Genomic DNA, 19,572 nt, shown 5'->3' with positions numbered 1-19,572 from the left:
ACCTGGTGGCCGCAGGCTATGATGTTCTGGGCTCATGTGGGCACAATACCCACCCTTGCAGGTGCCAGGGAAGGGAGTCCTGGCAGAGGCAGGCACACCGGAGGGCATCCATTTGCCCCTAGTGGATGTCTGTGGCCTAAATAATAAGGTGAATCATAAGGAGCTAAGGTGGGGGGGGGGGGGGAGGAGTGGCAGAGCAACAGAAAGGTCAAGGGAGCAGAAAGATCAGGAAAACAAGAGGGTGTGGGGCAGAAAGAAGAAGGGTAAGAGAGAGGAGACGGAAAGAACGTGTTATACGCTGAATCGTGTCCCCCTAGAGTTGGGTGTGTTGAAGTCCCAACCCCAGCACCTCAGAATGTGACCTTATTTGGAAGCAGGGTCTTTGCAGATGTAATTAGTTAAGAGGAAGTCATACGGGAGGAGGGTGGGCCCCTAATCTAAGGAGCATCCTTACAAAAAGGGGAAATCTGGACCCAGACCTGCACGAGGCCAGGACGCCCTGTGGGACATAAAGGCAGGTACAGGGTGATGTGTCTACAAGCCAAGGAATGCCAGGGATTGCCAGCAGACCTCCCGAAGCTGGCGGAGAGGCGACAACCTCCTTCCCACGCACCCGCAGGCTGAGCTGAGCCTACCGACACCACGGCCCTGGGCCTCCAGAACCGTGAGGCAATAGATGTCTATTGGTGAGGCTGCTCAGTGTGTGGACTTAGCTGCAGGCCTAGGAAGCCAGAACCTGGGGAAGAAAAGAAGGAAAGGAGGAAAGGAGGAAATCTGTGAGATGCTACCACTTCTTCAAATCACGTGGGACGGCGTGTGGGGGGCTCAGGCTGTGCCCCCGTTGTTCTGGCACAGCAGCAGCGGGCCGAGAGGGAGAGGGTCCCGGCCTCCTGGCCCGCTCCCTCCAAGTCCTCCAAGTGCCACAAGCCCCTCTGCTTTGGCTCGGCTGCAGCTACCTCTTAGGAGGATTAATTTTTAATAAATCAGCACTCTTGTTTTTCTGTACTTATTAAAATTTAAGACAATGAGTCATGGAACCTGCAAGGCTTGGGTTGACTAATTACCGCCGAACAGCTGCCTGGGATGACCGTGCGGCCCTCAGGGAGCGGGCGGGATGCTGTCGCGTGTGGCTCGGAGAGAAGGCTGGGCTACTACGGCTCTGCGTCTGAGGGATGTGTGCCCTGCCCTGTGCGGCCCCGTCAAGGGGAGGGCTATCAGCTTCCGAGGGGATGGGGCACAGAGACAAGGGGAGGCTTCAGGCTTGACACTGACCCACAGGATGTGCGGATCTAGCTTCCCACTGAAGTGCTCCAGAGGGGGATGCAGCCTCTGCAGCCAGCCAGAGGCAGAAGACACAGAGTTTCCACCTTGCTCTGTCGTCCCATTCAGCCTACCGGCAAAGGTCACCCTCCCTGGGACCGCCCCCCGCCAGCCCCACCCTCAGCCCCAAAGGCCCTTCTCTCTTCCCAGCAGCTTCAAACCTCTTCCCCTCCCCCCACTCCTCAGCTCCCCTTCCCTACTGGAGGAAGGACAAGTGGCAGCCTCCAAGGGCATCCCTGTGACCTGGCCCCCTCCGGCCCCAGGGCCGTGGTTCTTACTTCCCTTCTGTGGGTACGCAGGCTCTCCTTCCACCTGGAGTTCTCATCAGTGCACCCTTCCCCCTCGGCGAACCCGATTTGTCCTTCCAACCCCGCTGCTCAGGCCTCATGCCCCTCAGTGCTCTGTCCAGATGAGCCCCTGGTCCTGTGCCTGATTGGCTGCCTAGCACACTTCATGCTGTGGTTTGCTTACCTGTTAGTTACCAGAGGTCCCCAGGACTATGGACCGTGTCCGGTCTCCAGTACCTAGCACTATGTCTGACCCCTGTGTCCAGACCTGACGGGATACAGGAATAAACACACACTCTCTCTCACGCATGCGCTCACAACTGCATTTGCTAAAAACTGTTCTAATCAAGTCTTAGGGTTCCAGCCTAACTAGCCGGGAACGTGGGAGCTTTATGAGCAAGGGTCAAAGGTTCAGGGCCTCACATTCTGAGAAGCAGAAGCCACAGAGGATGATTCAAATCTCTCCCTTCCTCTCACTAGTCCACTTGGTGCCCTTTTCTGGGTAAGTCTGACCAGGGACACAAGTCCTGCACCGGGCCCGGCAGCCTGCCCGGTCTTCGCTCAACTCACGCCCTTCCCCACTCCCACCCCTACCCCCGCCCCCCCCCCCCCCCCAGAATAAAGCAGGGAGCGCTTCAAAAGAAAGTTGACAAAGACCAAGTTCAACACAAAGGCAATCTTTAAAAAATGTCACAAGGATGTTTGTGAGAAACATTGAGCCCAAGTCCCCAAACACTGCAGACAGTTTAACTTCTGTGCCACAGAGATACTCTGAAATTCAAGTTTTCCTCATTGCTTGTTAAATGGGAAGAAAACCGTTAAGTAGCGGGGCCTGTCTCCGATAAGCTTCTACCCAGCTCTTACAAAGACGTAGGCATTCTTCCGAGCGACGCGGCCGAGCCACCAGTACTGAGACCGGGCTGAAGTTATCTGGTGGCAATTAGGAGCTGCCATAGCTACCCAGAGCAAACAGCCCAACACTCCTGGCAGGTGCCCGGCAACCGCAAGGCCGGCGTGGGCAAGGGAATTCTCAAATTATCCTCCGTGGCCTGCAAGGGCGCCCTCCCCACACACCATGCCTGCTTTGAGACATGGGATTAGGAGTAATTAAGGGCCCAATTATTTTCTGGAGATACACAGTGGCCCGCCTGAGATATGGGCTGGGCAGCCAGGCTCCTCACTGATCCCTCACAGGCAAAAGGAACACAATATCAGGGCCAAGGTCAGGTTCCCCAGCCACTTATCCAGGGGCTCCCAGAGTCCTTGTATTTCTAGAGACGATACTGATAGTGAAGCTTTGCCCACTTCGAACAGTCAGCCAGAAATTGCGCACCGACCCAAAGTTCTTCTGACTAAAGCATCGAAACAGTAGTTGACCTGCAGCTCTGATGGCCACTGGGAGGTTATATTTATACGTGTATATATATTATATTTGTATATGTTTACGTGTATTATGCTCGTATGTTACAAATTATAACAAAGCATTATTATATATAACATTATATATAATAAATCATAAGCTCACTATATAATATACAACATATAACAATATACATCATAGAATATGTATCACATCCTATAAAACTATAAAATTATATGTATACATGAATATGTGCACATATACATGTCTATGTATACAGAAAATATATTAAGCTGATACATTTCTATTTAACTATTTTTTTATGTAGTTTATCCTTGAACAATGTGGTCATTAGGCATGCTAACCCCTGCACAGTCATAAATCCGAATATAACTTTTCATTCTCAAAAAAACCTAACTACTAAGCTCATGTTGGCCAGAAGCCCTACCAATAACATAAACGGTCAATTTTATATGTTACATGTATTTTTAAATTTTATTTATTTATTTTGAGAGAGACAGAGAGGAACAGGGGCAGAGAGAGAGGGAGATAGAGAATCCCAAGCAGGCTCCACACTGTCAGCACAGAGCCCAACGTGGGGCTCGAATTCATGAACCGTGAGATCATGACCTGAGCCAAAGTCGGATGCTTAACCAAGTGAGTCACTCAGGTGCCCTTGTTATATGTATTATATACTATACTCTCACAATAAAATAAGCCGGAGAAAGAAAATCATAAGAGAATCACAAGGAAGAGAAAATACATTTATAGTACTGGGCTGTCTTTATGGAAAAAAGTTCTGCAGAGTAGAGGATCCGTGCAGTTCAAACCTGTGTTGTTCATCAGGCCAACTGTTTATGCAATATATCTGATAGCTATATTGATATCAACTTGATATATGAATTTATATCTGACTTGAATTATTAAGTCAAAATTCATCTTACTCCCCAATATTTATTAATTCATTTTTAAGAGAGAAAAATATTCTTTCAGAACACCGGATCAACAGGAGAAAAAATATTTAAAGAAGCAAAGATGTCACAGAACACTCTATTAACTCCCATCATTTCACAGCTCAGGAATCCACAACCTTAAAGGAGGAAGTGACTTAAGAAAGTTTCTCAAGGAATGCTCCAAGAGACATTAGTCTCATGAGATCCTCCTTAAAATAACTTCAGCGGCCAAATAGGTTCCGGAAACACTGTCTACCTCAACCTGCTCTTAGAAAATGAGAATACTCATTAGCAGAGTAAAGGCACTGAAAAGTCCTGTAATTTGAGGGGGAGAGAATGTTTATTCAGCATTTGCTAAATTTATTTATAAATAAATTTATTTGGCCACAGAGTCCTTGTGTTTCCCAACGTTTTACAATGCCTTGGGGAAAATGTCCAGTCTTCCATCTAGGGTCCAATTCTGTCCAGAGAAGTGGTGAACTTGGCAGGGGTGATAACTCTGACCACACATTAAAACTTTAGGCCCTGGAACATGACACTGCCAAACCTCTCATTCCCCTCCCCTCCCCTCCCCTCCCCTCCCCTTCCCCTCTCCTCCCAATAGCCAGCAACTTTCCAAATGAGATGCCAATAAAAACACAGGACTCAGGGGGCATGGAGATTGGGTAGAGATTACCATGCTCGCATCTCAAAGAGCCTTGGAAGGTTCAGGTGAGTCTCCTGCCAAGGATACTCAAATGGTTAAGAATGACCTAGAAGGCAATCATCTGCCTAAAATAAACTCTAAGAGGATGCAGCCCTGGGAACACATCAACATTTTGCAGTAAAGATTTGCTGACCCACAGGCAGCAGGCCCGGGATTTAGCCCCAGTTCTGCTCCTGACCGTGGCCCTTGAGCAAGACTGTGACTCTGCATACCCATCTCCAAAGCAGAAGAAGTCAGGTCTGGTGACTTTCACCCCCTCTTGGAGACACTGTGAGGCAGGCGGGGAAGTAGAACTATAAAGTGCCCTGGAGTCGCCCCTCCCGGTCTGTCTTTCCCCAGGCACCATGAGCTCCGGCCAAGGGCAGGAATCGCTCTTCAACACCCTCCTGTCCCCAGGGATGAGCTCAGAGATGCCGACTGTTGCTACAGTGAAATGGTGGTGGCCGATGGGTTTATTCTTCTGCCTAGAATCCCCTCGCTTCTTCGCATCTGTTTTGGGGGAGTCCTAGCAAGGCAGGTGGTCCATCTTCACATGTGATGACAAGGCACATCCTACTTCTTCCACGTCTCTCCCCCCAGTTAACCTTTAGAGTTTTGTGCAAGGAGCCCAGAGCCTTTGCAGACATCAGCTTGTGCACAACACCCGCAAACGTGCACGGGTTGGGATGGGCTGAATGTGTGCACGTCCACATGAGCAAACGAGGGTGCGTGTGTTTGGAAGCGCCGGGAGGGGGGCAAATCCAAAGTCTGCTCAAGGTCACACGGCACACCAGCATGTGGCGGCTCTGCTGAGCACTCCACGATGCCCTGTCTCTCAGAATACACACGGGAGGCCAACAGTGCAGCACCCCTGCCCGGGCTGCCCCCACTGCTCCCTGGTTCTCCCGCCCCCTCGGGCCCCGCTCACCACATCCCTCAAGTACATCTCTGTTGGTTTTGGACTCACACTACACAAAAACTTCAACACTCCGGGGGCATGGGGAGAGGGGACTGTGCTTGTTTGAAGACGATCTCTTTCTAACGGCTGTAATCTTTAATTCATAACCGTCCCATGAACCAGGCAAACAGTGCATGTGGGCTGAGGGCCACCCCCCTCCTTCCTAGGGGTTTTAAACGCAAGCGGCTGTACAGGAAGTTGGTTTTCACAAAAGCAAAAGAGAGAAAAACATGCTAATTTACAAGCAATGGCTTCAAGCCCCCCGTTTCAAGTCTCGTTTTTATTGCCAAGTGGTCCGACCGCGACCACAGCTCCCTGTGTGTGAGCCAAGGGGCAGGGGCTTCGCTGCATTATTCAGGGGTGACCGCAAAACCATCTTTTGCACCAAGTTACCCGAGAGAGAGACAGTTTCCTATACGAAGGGCAACAGACAGCTGGCTATACTCTAAAGGAAAAGGAACTTCTAACGCAGGCCTCGGAGCCACATGAAGAGGCACGAAGAGGGAACTCACGGCGACCAAGCTCTGATGCGCCTGAACACGTGCTAGGCGCTTTGCAGGACCTTATAAGGTAGGCGGGGAAACCCAGGCTCTCAGAAGTTACTTAACAGTCTCAAAGTCCTGAAACTAACGACGGCAGGGTGCCAGCCGGGCCTTCTGATCCTACACCGCAGGGGCCGGGGCAGACAGGGCCAGTCCAGAGAGATGGGTTGCGAGCCCGGGGGTGGAGCCACGCTAGGTGGCGGCCCTGCTTCCGCGGCAGGGGGCTGAACTAGTAACTCTGCCGGGTTAAGCTGGTGAAGAGTTCCAGCACCACGTGGCGATGACAAACTATTCTCCTCCATGGCCACGGCCCAGCGTCAGGACGAAGCAGGTCTCAAAAACATGTGCCACTGGCAGCCATAGGGAGAAGGAGAGGCAGGACACAAGCACCCGTGACTGCCCTTGAGAGCAGCACGCGGAAACACGTGGCCTCCACACACCAGCGGCAGCATCTTGACGCTCCGAAGCTCCTGGTTGTCTCAGGGGCCGACAAAGATGTATTAATCATCGCTCGGCTGGAGGCTCCTTCGGCTCAATAACACACTCAGGGAACGTGCTCAAGATCCGCACAGGACTGCTAGGGGGAGGCGCCCCTTTCCACGCGGCCCTCGGGGGGCTGCTCCTCTCACTGAGGGTTATATGTCCTATGACTGACGCGCTCCCCTCTGGGCGCTGGCCTCGCTGGCCAACTGGAGAACAGAACACAGCCCTTTCCGCCCGGCACGGACTCGCCGACCGGTGGTGTTTGACGAGGAAGGTACAGACGGGAGCCCCGGGGGCTCACAGTTGGACGCTGGCTCTGCCAACTCCCAGCTGTGTGACCTCGACCAAGTCGCTCAACCTCTCTGGCCTCCATTTCCTGATGTATAAAGTGGGAATAATAAGCAGTAGCTACCACAAAGGCTGTGGTGACGATTAAGTAAGTGAATCCAGAGGGGGATCTGGCACAGGGCGCGTGCTCTGCCCAGGTGAATGCTCGCTTTTGCTCTTCTGATGCTGGTATTGCATTTCCTGCCCTGCCCCCCTCCAACATGGAGTGAGCAAATGAAATCAGTGACCCCGTGACACCACTGACTACCCGCCCACAGCACGTTCCAGAGACGTGGCTGAACCCCAAATTATCAGGTTGCAAATGGAGCCTTGGTGTCCCTCACCTAGACAGCCAGAAAAGGGACAGCAAGCCTCACGCATGGTCACAAGTCTCCCTGAAAATGAGGAAGGCGCCATCACAGTGATGATGCGCATGGCTGAGAACCCCCTTGGACAAACACGGCCCCTCGCCCAGGTGTGGCCAGGCGGCTCCAGTCTGCATCCGCCACGTGGAAGCCCCTCCTGGCTGAGGTTAGACCCCGCATCCAAATCCCAGCCCCCACCCCCTCTCGGCTGTATCGCCTGGGGCAGGACGTGAACCTGTCTCCAGGTTCTCATCCGTAACGCGGGGATGGTGGCAGGACCGCCTACGGGTTGGGTAGGTACAGCAGTAAGATGATGCCACGCAGTGCGGCACTCAGTGGCCGGCACGTTGTAGGTGATGAATAAACGGTAGCTATTCCAACCGCAAAAATGAAAGAAATCAAGCCTCTCTCTGCAGATTAGAACCCTCTTGGAGACCAGCCTTTTCAGGGACGGTGTCCTTCTCCCTGTTTTAATCTAAGTCCGGAAAAGACAGTCCACGTTTAAGGGTCCTAATCTACTAGAACAAAAGGGAGTAGATGGACTGGGAAAGACTGCTGCGCAAGGGGCCTGTCCCTCAAAAAGTTTGGGGTCTCTGGCCTCGAGGGGGGCACAGACAACCAGGAGGCAGAGGTCTGGCTTCCAGTCTTGGTTCTGGTGCTGGTGGCGGAGTCCTGGGCCAGCCGCTACCCCTCTGCGAGGATGGACACGGGTCCCCGGGGGCCCTTCCAGCTGACAGTGTGCCCCCTGCTTCCCCCCCTGGAGGAGAGGGTCCCTCCCCTCCCAGGAAGTAGGAGGGGAGAGCTGCATGGTCCTTTGTCAAGGTGAGGATGGCTGGAAACTCCTAGCCACATCTGTCCTGGACACCAGCTGGACAAACCACCGAGCACCCGGTCGCCAAACTGGCTTACAAGGTACTGAAGATAAAGCCCTTACCATGTCGTCTAAGTGGAGCCTGATGACTAAGGGTATGGTCAGAGGTGCCCACCTTCAGGTCAGGTGGATGTGAGCACACGGGAGGGCTATTCTTCAGGAAAGAAAGAAAAGGGGCATCATTCATGGTCACGGTCGGCAAAGCCTGGAGGGGTCAAGGCTTCTCGTTTTCATAATCCCCTGATCCGCTGATGCTCCCCTTCCACCAGGCTTCACTGTAGGGACCAGAGCCGGCTGACAGAGGTGACAGGTCGTAACCTGTCCCTTCCCCCCTTTCTGAAAAGCCCACGGTGCCCCTGCCGGGCAGCCGTTGTGAAGTTTTAAACACCAGCTCGGCCAGGAGGTGAGGAGGAAAGCGAGCCGGCTGCACAGCTGTGCCAATGTCACCGTCATTCCCAAATCACACATCTGCCTTCCTAAGTCTCTGCATCTTCAGCTTCCCACCTTAAATCTCAGAGAGCAGCAAAGCACCAGAGCAATTTTCTCTGCTGGCCTCAGAGCAGAGGTACAAGCAGGCGAGAATGAGATTAGGGACACACTCTCTGTGACGATGCAGCAACAGCTACGGGGCCTCTGCTCTTGGAAAAAGGGCGAAGCGTCTCACTGTCCAGAGACGCGAAGGCCCCAGGCTGGTGCCTCTGCTGCAGAAATGTCACAGGAAGGACAGGATGGGGGGAACTACTTTCAGAAGGTTTTCTGAAGCCTGCTATGGGCACATCAGACCAGTGTTTCAGAAACAGCAATTAGGTCTTTGATGGTGCCTTCCCCAAACACCATCGCTGTACCTGGGGACTTATCTAGCTAAGGATCTCATTTGTGCGTTCCAGGACAAGATTAAGGCGATGGGGGCCTCTCCACCAGAGTCCCCACCTTAAACGTGTACCCACACACACACAACACCCACACTCTCACGCGCTTATATGCTCAAAACCACACAATGGGGGCGCCTGGGTGGCTCAGTCGGTTAAGTGGCCGACTTCGGCTCAGGTCATGATCTCACAGTCCGTGAGTTCGAGCCCCGCGTCGGGCTCTGTGCTGACAGCTCAGAGCCTGGAGCCTGTTTCAGATTCTGTGTCTCCCTCTCTCTGACCCTCCCCTGTTCATGCTCTGTCTCTCCCTGTCTCAAAAATAAATAAAAACGTTAAAAAATTTAAAAAAAAAAAACAAAACAAAACAAAACCACACAATGGACCCTAGTGTCGGGCCGGCAACTTCCGGGTTCAGAGGAGTGGCAGGCTGTAGATAAAGGCGAAGGATGCTGAAGCCTAACCACCTGGCCCAGCACTTTGGTCCTTCTGGACACCCCCAAACATCCATCTTCTCGACCTTAACCCAGATGATTAACAACTGGGGAAACGTCACGGAGCCCAAAGGGAACTAACAAAGTAGAAATCCCACCACTACCCACCAGGTCAACCAGCCCCTACACTGACTCATCCAACCTCGCTCTTCTCCCAGATAACTCTCAGGAAAGGATAAAGAAAATGGTGAGAAGTTTTGAGAAAGTGGAAATCCTGCACAGACAAAACAATACTCGATTATTTCCTCTGAGTACGTACAAAAGTATATAAACGCACAGAAAAGGCACTATATGAATATTCACCAGTGATAAGAGCAAGTTCTGAGGGGTAGAAGACAGGAGGAAGAGAGATTTGTCCGAAGGGACTTTGCCTTTTCTACAGCTTTTCATTTTTTCCAAGGAGATGCTCTTCCTGTATTACTTTATGTAATTTAACAAAGCTTTTTTTCTTTTCTTTTTTTTTTTAAAGTGGGGAATGCCATTTCAGTCGCTGCTCTAGCCACAGAAGGAAATAAATCTTTTTCCTCCCTCTCATTTTTCGTTTTGAAGAAGGCAAAGAAAACCATGTTCCCCTCCAATGTTGAATTTGCTGAAGGTCAAATTCTAGTGCCTATAAACTTTGATAATGTCTCCATAATTTACTGTTTTTTACAGGCTCTATAGCTTTTAATAGCAAGAGCGAGTAATTTTTCACTGTTCATTTGCAGCACGGGGAAGGGAAAAAAGTCTGTCGCGTCTGACGTGTCTGAGCTAAACCACTTCGTTTTCCTTTCTAGTTAGTAAGTGAACTAAAAATTACTTCTTGCAGATAGATGCATATGTCTATAATGGACGCACAACGTATGTGTCTAAAATCAAGGCTGGGAAATACAGAGTAAGACAAGAATAGCTACCCCAACAGTGGTCAGCACCATCCATTAACAGAGGTTTTGCTTTATTAAGTGTATCTATCTGTGTTTGAGAAATTGCTGGTCTACAAGGTCAAAGATTTCCTGGGTCATCAGCCAATTAAAAAAAAATCTTAGCAAATCCAGTCCCTCATCTATATGTGAAACCGTGCCAAGATGGGGACTATCTTATTACTCTGGGGCTATTATATAAAGCAGGATGTGGATGGAGAAGAGTAGGTACGAGGCCAAGAGGAAGAGAAGCATGGCAGCCCCATCATTCTGAGTAGGCATCTGAGTGAGGGCATCTCGGGGCTCATGGAGGCTGTTATGTGCGTATTCCGGTCACTCAAGACCCGTGATGGGGGATGCATAGGGTGGGCCTGTTGATGTTGCCACATCACAAAAAGGGTGATGGGAATTGAATCTGGGCTTTGCCCCTATCTTGGCCTTCAGTCAACGCAACAATGAAGCCCTCCATGATGACAAAGACTCGTTAACACTTACTAAGCACTTACTACCTAAGAGTCAGAGATCTGCAAAGCACTCTGCATGCATGATCTTGGGGGACCCCCACTCCAATTCCCTACCCATTCTTATCCATCATCCCCATTTTGCAGATGAGGAAGCTTGAGGCTCAGGGTAGTTACACAGAGGCCAGCCCCAAAGTCTAAGCTAATAAATGGCTAATGACACCACGACAGTGCCACCTTGACCTCCCTAGGCTTCCTTTTTTGCCCCCTCCCTGCTTCTGAGGCTCCCAGAGCCAATCCAAATGAAAGTCCTTATAAAAACAGCCAAGTGTTACACAGGAGGGAGGGAACTCCCTTCCTCGAGCCAGGAACCCTTGGAGGTGAGGTCCAGGAGCAAGCACACCTCTGTCCTAAAGATGTCAAAGCCAAACAGGTCCCAGACAGCTTTCCGGGACTTCACAGATCCGCCCTTCACACCTCCACGTGCTCTGCCGCCATCCTGACTTCCTGAAACCGGGGATCCACACGGAATTCGTCCTTAACAGTTTCCCCGGCTGAAATCCACACTCCCTGCCGTTGTGTCGTTCTAGCGGGGGTGAGGGATCTGGGAGGAGAAACCCGCTCCACACACCCACGGGCAGGCTCCCTGCCAAAATCCGCCATACACCGTCTTCCTGTTCACTTTGCCCCATGGATGATTTTTAAAGCTTTTTAATTGTCCTTAATAAATTACCTACATGTGCATGGTTGTTACAGTAGTTTCATTAATTTTTCTCGGTGCATCTAAGCTGTTTATCACAGAAGTGTTAATAGAAAAGAAAAACATGTCAGGCAGGCTCTTTCTCACACACTCTGGGCTTGGGCAAATTAATGCTTATGGGATTGCTTTCCTGCACCACAAACAATTAGGGGCGTATTTATTTCATCCTAGCAAATCGTCTTTCAGCAAGGCCAGAAAGAGCGTGCCCACCAGAGAGCCCTGCAACGGGCCCGCTGTGGATCCGCACACAGATGCCTGCCTCGTATTCGGTAACTTGTAACTTTATCTCCACTCCCCTTCGGCGGAAATCTAAACTGATCGTCTTCGGTGCTCACAACTTGCCCCGCGCCGACGGGGAGAGACATGTCAGTGATATTTCAGATGACGTGCTTCTTGGTATTTGAGGCTTTCGACCAGAAGTAAATTACTGAGGGCTGGGAAAGAGCGCAATGGTGGCCAAAAGTGACATTGTGAGAGCCAAGCACATGGTTCCACAGCAGGGAATGCAGGCGATCGACAGGGGATCGATTGTCTGGTTTCCAGGGATCTGGAGGAAAAGGGTAAAGGGGCTGCTGGGAGCGTGGCTATAAAACTTGAGCCTGTCGGTGGTTCCACATACTTGCCATCTGACCCAGAGCTTGACGCAACAGCAGGGTCAGCTGGGCCTTACTCGTGTGACGGTAAGAGCCCTGGGCCGAGACAAAACGTACACAGGGCCGTCCACAACCAGGCCATCTGTCCAGGGTCCCCCCCCCTCCCTGAGCAGGGGTCTGAAAATTTAAAACTAACTGTTGCAAGCTAGCTTCAGACTTCTTAAGGGTGATGGTCTTATCTTCTAAGGCAAATGGATTTTTTAGATTCGGCATTTATGAAATCAACCTGGCATCAAAACATACATGGGTACAGCTATCCACATAGAGTACTGTCCTTCCAAGGCCTGTCCCAAACTGACCCCAGCCCTTCTTCCCAAAAGGCTCATATCTTGCCACACAGGATTATTTGATGTTCCTCTAACATGTTTGACCAAGTGGGTTCCCTTTGCCATAAAAGTTCTTTTCATCTATCCTATCAAACTCCTACGCCTCCTTTAGGGCCCGTGCTTTGTTCCCCCCAGAAGGAGCCTTCAGCACCAATGACGCTCCCACTGCACATGGATACGTCTCTTACATAGCCTAGTGGTCACTATAAGAATATCCCCTGAGCTGAATGGTCGGTCAACCTCTTTTCTAACTCATGTTCTTCATGGCTCTGATGCTCCACTAACTGCCCGGATCCCCAAGGAGGAGCCCATCTGAGAGCACCTCTTCTGAGGCCGAAAAGACTCACTTCCAGCGAAAAGCCCTAATCTATGTGCTTATCACCTTTGATGCTGAGACCACGTGGCAGAGTCCCAAACTGGGGCATCCGGGCAGGTACAGAACACACACGGCAAGTCCCTTCGCTTCTACCTTGCAGCATGCTGAGGACGTGTCCAAACCCCCAATGGTGCTCCACCCTCCTCTGCAACACCTCTCCCATCCCTGGCTCTCCTGCTCACCACCCTCCTGCTCCAGCACCCCTCCCCCTGTTCCCTGAACTCACAAAGCTCATCTTACCTTGGACACTACACGGGCTCCTCCATCTGCCCGGAAACCCCCAGCCTTGGATCATCCCATGACCTCAGAGAAGCGTCTCTGCCCGCCCTGCCTAAAGGAGCGACCTCACACCCCTACCCCACTCGCCAGTCCCTCCCCGGCCGAATGCTCTGTTGCACTTCCTCTTTGCACCGATCCGTGTCTGTAAGCAGCAGGCTCCCTTACTCACTTTCTCATCCACAGTCTGGCTCCCCATCAGATGACAACGTCACGAGAGCAAAGAGCCTGCTGTCTCTCTTGTGCCTGTACCCCCGGTGCCCAGGACAGCGCCTGGCACTTGGTAGGGGTTCCTAAACGTCTGTCTCATGAATGAGTGAAACTCATCGTGTTGTTGAACCAAGTTTGCTCTCCAAAGCCCCTCACGGAAAGACTTCGTATTCGGGAAAGTGGCTGGGTTCGACAATGACAAACAGTCCAGGAAGCACAGAGGGACTAGGAATACTGTGGAATTCGGGGACACACCTCGGGGCGCCCTGGTAAACACCCAGCATGAATTAACAAAACTAGTCGCACGTTAATATAGGCTGCCTCCTCCTTAAACAGCTTATGAACACTGTAATTTTCCTCACTAAAACACTGTCTAACAGAACCACCTCCCTTAATTACAGACGTTTGTATGCATTATAATCTTTATACAATTAAACCTACTTAAAGGAATAAACAATTAAATGCCCCCCTCGCCCTGTCACGAACCCACCCCTCCTCGAACCACCACCACCCCCCAAAACCAAACAAGGCACAAACCACACAACAACAAAAAACAGAGGTGCTGAGAACACCAAGTCGAGTTGTAGACAGACAAAAATCCCAGGAAATTGAAATTCGGGCTGACACAGAACTTTGTAGCTGCAGGGGGGAAAGTCAACTTTCAACTTCAGACCCGGCACCTGACGGCTCAGCATCTGACTGCGACGTCAAATTAAAGGCTTGTGCCTATTGTACAAAATGTCTTGTTTCAGGAGCAAACATCTTCCCTTGCACAATTCACCTCCAGACACAAACACATGGTTTGGTGACTAGCAGAGGCTTTTCTGGGATCATCTCTTAAAAATTTCACAAACGCATTCCTGGCCCGCGGGTATTTACCAGGAAGTCGGTGGGTGACTCCTCTGGAGTCAGGCAGGTTTAACTGATAAGTCTCTCTTTGGGACACGGCTGTGCATCCTGGGGAAAACATCCATCGTGGAATTTCTATGAAAAAGGCCCAGATGTCAGCTACTTGTCCGACGCTAACACCCTACTTTTGTAAAATTCAGCATCGTGGGGAGAAAAAGAGGCATCCTGAGAGTGGAAACAGATCCCCTTTCAAGTACTGAAAGGGCCCTGAGCACAAAGCCGTGTTATCTGAACCCCTGAAAAGCTGCTGCTTGAAAAGATCAGGCAGGGAGGTTTAATTACAGCCATGGAGGGGACCTGGCCCTGCAGGGCCTTCTCATCACTCCAGACATGCCTTGAAAAGCTCTCTTTTCTGCCTGGGCCATGTTCAACACCGGGCTACCCAGATGTGGAATCCGGAGGGTAAGCCAAGCCTCGAGGTCTTGGGAACAATCAGAATCATTTTCCTGTTCTTCCGGGGGGACAAAATCCCTAGCACAGAAGCAGGACAGCAGGATAGCCTAGTGGAAAGATCTAGGTCATCTCATGGCTCTGCAGCGACTGCCACTGGGCAAGATGCACTTGTCCACTCCGAGCCTCTGTGTCCTTGGCTGTAAACTGGAGGCGTTAGCAGAATCTGCCTCCTAAGGCTGTTGGCGGTATCCTGGAGAGGCTCCGTGAGTGGTGGTTACGGTGAGAAGGCAAAGGATGCCTGGCCATTTATCAGGAACTCTGTACAGTCACTCGTGCCCTTCTAGTCTCTTCTATGGCTTGAAAGTGAAGAGGCTTGGGGTGTGCAGAAAGGAGCAGGAATCAGCAAGCACTCAGGTTCTCCTGCCCCGCCCCCCCCCCCCCCACCCTGCCTGCCCCGTCTCCTTCCCTGGGTCCCCATGCCTTCCCCTTCCTCCCCCAAGACTAAGTGGGTGGCAGCCGCAGTTCCGGAACACCCACCAAGGCACCACTGGATTTACCGACAGACACGCATCAGCCCAGTTTTTCAGTACAGCAGAACTGCATTGGGACCCTGGGCTCGCGTTCTGCCCTCACAACAAGCCTCTGAGGTGCAGACGACCATGATCTCATTTGGCCTCTGAGGAAACTGAAGCTCAGAGGGGTGACGTGATTGGCTCAAGGACACACAGCGAGTGAGCACACGTCCAGGCCGGGACACAGAGCGAAACAAACCCCGTGACAGGGCTGCCTCACAAAGGCAGAGTGGCCTAATGCGGAGGGCAGAAAGGAGGCATGGTTTCAAGGGTCAGGTCAGCCCCTAGCTTGCCCTTTGACCTTGCACACCCTCCCAGCGCCATGTTCTCTGCTCTGAACGAGGGAGGTCGGCCCTTCCGACATTGTTGTGTGGATCCATGAGTCACGGGGTTCCAGGCCCTTCCTCACACAAGCAGCCTCTCTCTGCAGTGCAGCCCGCAGGCACCTTTCTCAGGCCTTCCTCGGGTGCTTGGGGCAGGGTGGGCGGTGAGGAGAGGCGGTCCCTCCCGGAGCCAGGTGTGCCCAACACAGCTGCCAGGAAGTCCCATTAGTCAGCACCAACAGCTGCTGCCCCAGAACACGTGGCACTGATGGGACCCACCCGAGACTCTGTTAAACCTTGGGGGTGGCTGGAGAGCAGGAAAAGTGGGATTCCAGAACCTCCCAGGGGCTCTGTGTGGTGTGGGCTCTTTCCTCATCCCCCAAAGCTCGTCCCCACCCCTCACCCCCACAAGCACACACTTCTCTCAGCCCCAGCTATAGGCCTGGTTGGATTTTCTAGTCAGAAATGGCCCCTGGCTTCGTCAGCCAAGAGGACAGAGAGGGCACTGGAGGTAGGCAAAGCGTTTCTCAAGGCTTTGAAATCCCAGCCACCAGGTTCTGTTTCCTAGAGCTGGGAAAGAGCCAGTCGGGTGGGAGGCGACTCCTCGCGCTCCGCCATTGATCTGAAAGACTATGAGTCTGCCATCACTGTCTTCTTCACCCCCTCAAATCTTGACCTGGGCAATTTCTGTCCGCATTCCGGCACTCTCCTGTCCCCAGGAAGAGTCCGAGCATCAAATTTCCAGCACCGTCTGCCAGAGATATCCCAGGCCCACTGATTGCCGGCAGGAGATGCCATTCTATACACCTGTCAGGAAGAAAGGAAGGGCAAGATGGCCCCGGGCCAGCGCCACCTTCCCGGGCCCCATCTCATCCTGTGCCCTGGGCCTTCCAAAGTCTTTTCAACATCCTCTCTCCATTTTCATCCACGCTCATCTTAGGCATGTGGGTTGTTTCCCACAAGAAGGAGCACACTGAGAGGCCAGTGGAGAACAAAACACTGGATTCTTCCGGGGAGAAGGGGGCTGACTAAGTGGACGGGCTGCATAAAACCCTACAGAAGTCAACAAGCCCCATGTTATTTAAGGAAAATAAACACTCGAGCAAAAACCTCTCCAAGGACTGAATCTTATAGCAACTCCTCTTTAGGGAAGTGAAATTATTCTTGATTGAAAACCAAGAGGGCTCATCCAAATCGGCGGTGTGGATGTACAAGACCACGAATGTGACACGGATCCCAGCTTAAAAGCGGAGACTTCCAGGCGACACACTGGGGTGGAGGGAGGAAATGTCCCACTTAGATGCCTCTGGCCTGGTGTTCTCCCCGCTGACGTTGACAGGCAACAGTGAAACAGCAATAAAAGAGACCCTGCAGTCATCCGCTTTCCCCAGGCAGTAACGGAAACGACGATTACCGCCACCTGTAGACCTACTGTGTGCCAGGCAACCTGCTGAGTCCTTCTCAGATCCCAATGAACCAACATAATGTCCCTGACGGAAGTGAAGTGACATGACTAAGCTTAAATAACAGCAAAAACCAAAGAAAATAATAGGATCAGGCTGAGATAAGGAGAAAGAGCAATCCTGAGTAGACACGCCCTCTGTGTGTCACATAGGGACTATTTTACAGGATCCCCCCCCCCACCCCGGCCCTTTACTGAAGAGGAAACAGGCTCTGAGAGGTCCACAGACGTACGAGATTGAATCCTGAAGCTGAGATTCAAACTCAGCTCCAAAGGATGGCAGAGGTCTGTCTACGTGGTGATGATACCTCTATGCTTCTCTTAAAAAAAAAAAAAAAAAAAAAAAACAACTAAAAAAACCACCCAACCACCCAACTAAAACCACCCCGCTGCACCATCCAGTGCAGGCTGCAGGGTGAGTGACAACCGTTACAGGCTTAGGCAGGGTGGGGGGACACTTCCAAATGGGGTTTGGGCTCTAGGTGAGGCTGCTAGGCCAGGTTTTACTCACACTCAAGAGCCACAGGGCTGGAAGTTAGTGCCCAATGTCTTAAGAAGTGTCAGCCTTGGGCCTCGGAAGGGGTGGGGAGCTCTGATTTAATGCAGACCCACTGGGTGAGAAGTTCTTGCATGAGCACCCATCCTCTGCGAGTCGCAAGAGGCCTCCCTGGGGCCACGGGACCCCCTCTCTCTCCTTGGTCGGCCATCTTGTGCACATAAATCACCAGGACGGGGCATGGGTGTGGCTGGTTCTGCAAACCCGTCCCTGTCACTGGAAACAAAATACACAGACTCCATCTTCCCATTAGGGAACGACCAGCGTCAGGGCCTCCCACAAAGGGCCACACCGCCTGAGATGAGCCTGCGCAGTCCTCGGGGCTGTGAGGTCTCCGCAGCCCTGGTAGAACAGCAGGGGGCAGTGTTGTCGGGAGCAAGCCGGTCACAGCGGCAGTCCCCACCCCAGGTGGCCCCTGACCTGAGCCCGATCTGAGCCCTGGGCACCTCAGCAGTAGAGCGAGATGGCCCAGGCCCACTGTTGAGAAACCCTCCAAGGCTTCTCCAGCTCCCTCAAACTTGCAGGCATCAGCTGTGGTCTCCTTCCTGCAAAGCCTGAGCCTCCTAGACCCTCAGTACTCACCCTGGGCGGCTGGGAAATCACATCCACACCCACGGCACAGAGGCACATAAATGAACAAACACACACTGAGATTCAGAACACAAAGTGTGTGCACCCGCACAGACTGCCATTCATTAAAGGCCTGTGGCAGCCAGCCAAATTATAAATAGACCGGCTCATGTTTAAGATGACCAGCTCTTCAGCAAAGTTTTCTGGCCTTTCGCAGTGCCGTGAGCCTTGCCTCCTCTTAACCCCTTTCAGCTAACGCTCGACAGAGAGCCCAGCTCTGACCTAGCCAAGCTAGCAAAGCAGAGTCACGTGGGCACGCGTGCGCACGCACACACACACACGCAAACACACACACACACAACAAACCCCCGGGTCATGACTGTCTGCTAAGCAGGATCTGATTGATGCCAGGCCCAGAGATGCAGGGTCCAGAGAGGTCTCCGAGTCACAGGGATGACAAACACAAAGCTGTTTAAAAAGGAACGAGGGGCACGGCTTCTCACGCCCCGGCAAATGCTCCGCAGCGAGACTCCGCTGGCTATCAGGCTCACTTCCCAGACCTCCGTTAGCGCACCGCGTACCCACCACCACCTCTTGAGCTCACAGTTCAGAACCACCCCTGCCTCCCCACCCTTCCAAACACAGTTCAGACTGCCTTGCGTGACATCTAGGTCAAGAACGCCAAGGGGTGACACGAGGTTGAAATAACCACCCAGCCCTGGGGAGACCAGAGCTATCTGCACATAGCTCACCCACAGCACAAGCCATTACCCGCAAGATCCTACTGGTGTTGTGTCTTTGCCAGAACAGACCCCGACCCTCCCCTCTGCCAAGCATCGCAGACACGGGTTTGCAAAGTGGCTCTAATCGCAGGAGACGGATATATGTTTTCATTCGGTGATCTTCGTTCAACCACATTTATATGGCCAACATTCATATTCCAGGGAACCAGGCATGCTACGGTCCCTTCACCTGCTGGGTTACTATCATGGACTGAAAGTATACGTCCCCTGCAAAGTCTTATGTTGAAGCCCTAACCCCCGGTGTGGCGCCATCTGGAGGTGGGACCTCAGCAGGTAGTGGGGTTTAGATGAGGCCATGAGGGGGGAGCTCCTCCGCACGAGGATACCAGTCCCATATTCTGGGACTAGTAAGAACAGTTAGAGACTGCAGCTGGAGCTCTCCCACCACTGTGTGAGGACACATCGAGAAGGTGGCCATCCGCAAGCCAACAAGAGGTTTCTCACCAGAACCCAACTATGCACCCTGATCTCAAAACTTCCAGTCTTCAGAACTGTAAGAAATACATTTCCGT

The 19,572-nt window shown here is 52.1% G+C and overlaps 1 protein-coding gene and 1 long non-coding RNA gene across 12 annotated transcripts in view; one reads left to right on the top strand and one right to left on the bottom strand.

Annotated features, from left to right (window-relative positions):
* MSI2 (musashi RNA binding protein 2) overlaps positions 1 to 19,572 on the bottom strand; it is a 392,818-nt gene that overhangs the window by 202,782 nt on the left and 170,464 nt on the right. The window lies entirely within an intron of this gene.
* On the top strand, positions 9,392 to 11,613 carry LOC128774302 (uncharacterized). Its single transcript, XR_008418878.1, has 2 exons — positions 9,392 to 11,201; positions 11,240 to 11,613. It is a non-coding gene; the product is annotated as an uncharacterized LOC128774302 (long non-coding RNA).

This window comes from Panthera pardus, unplaced genomic scaffold (genome assembly GCF_024362965.1).
Source record: "Panthera pardus isolate Hobbes unplaced genomic scaffold, ASM2436296v1 HiC_scaffold_3, whole genome shotgun sequence".
Taxonomy (NCBI): domain Eukaryota; kingdom Metazoa; phylum Chordata; class Mammalia; order Carnivora; family Felidae; genus Panthera; species Panthera pardus.
Note: the sequence above shows the minus strand (reverse complement) of the source record. Positions and strands in the feature narration are given on the sequence as shown.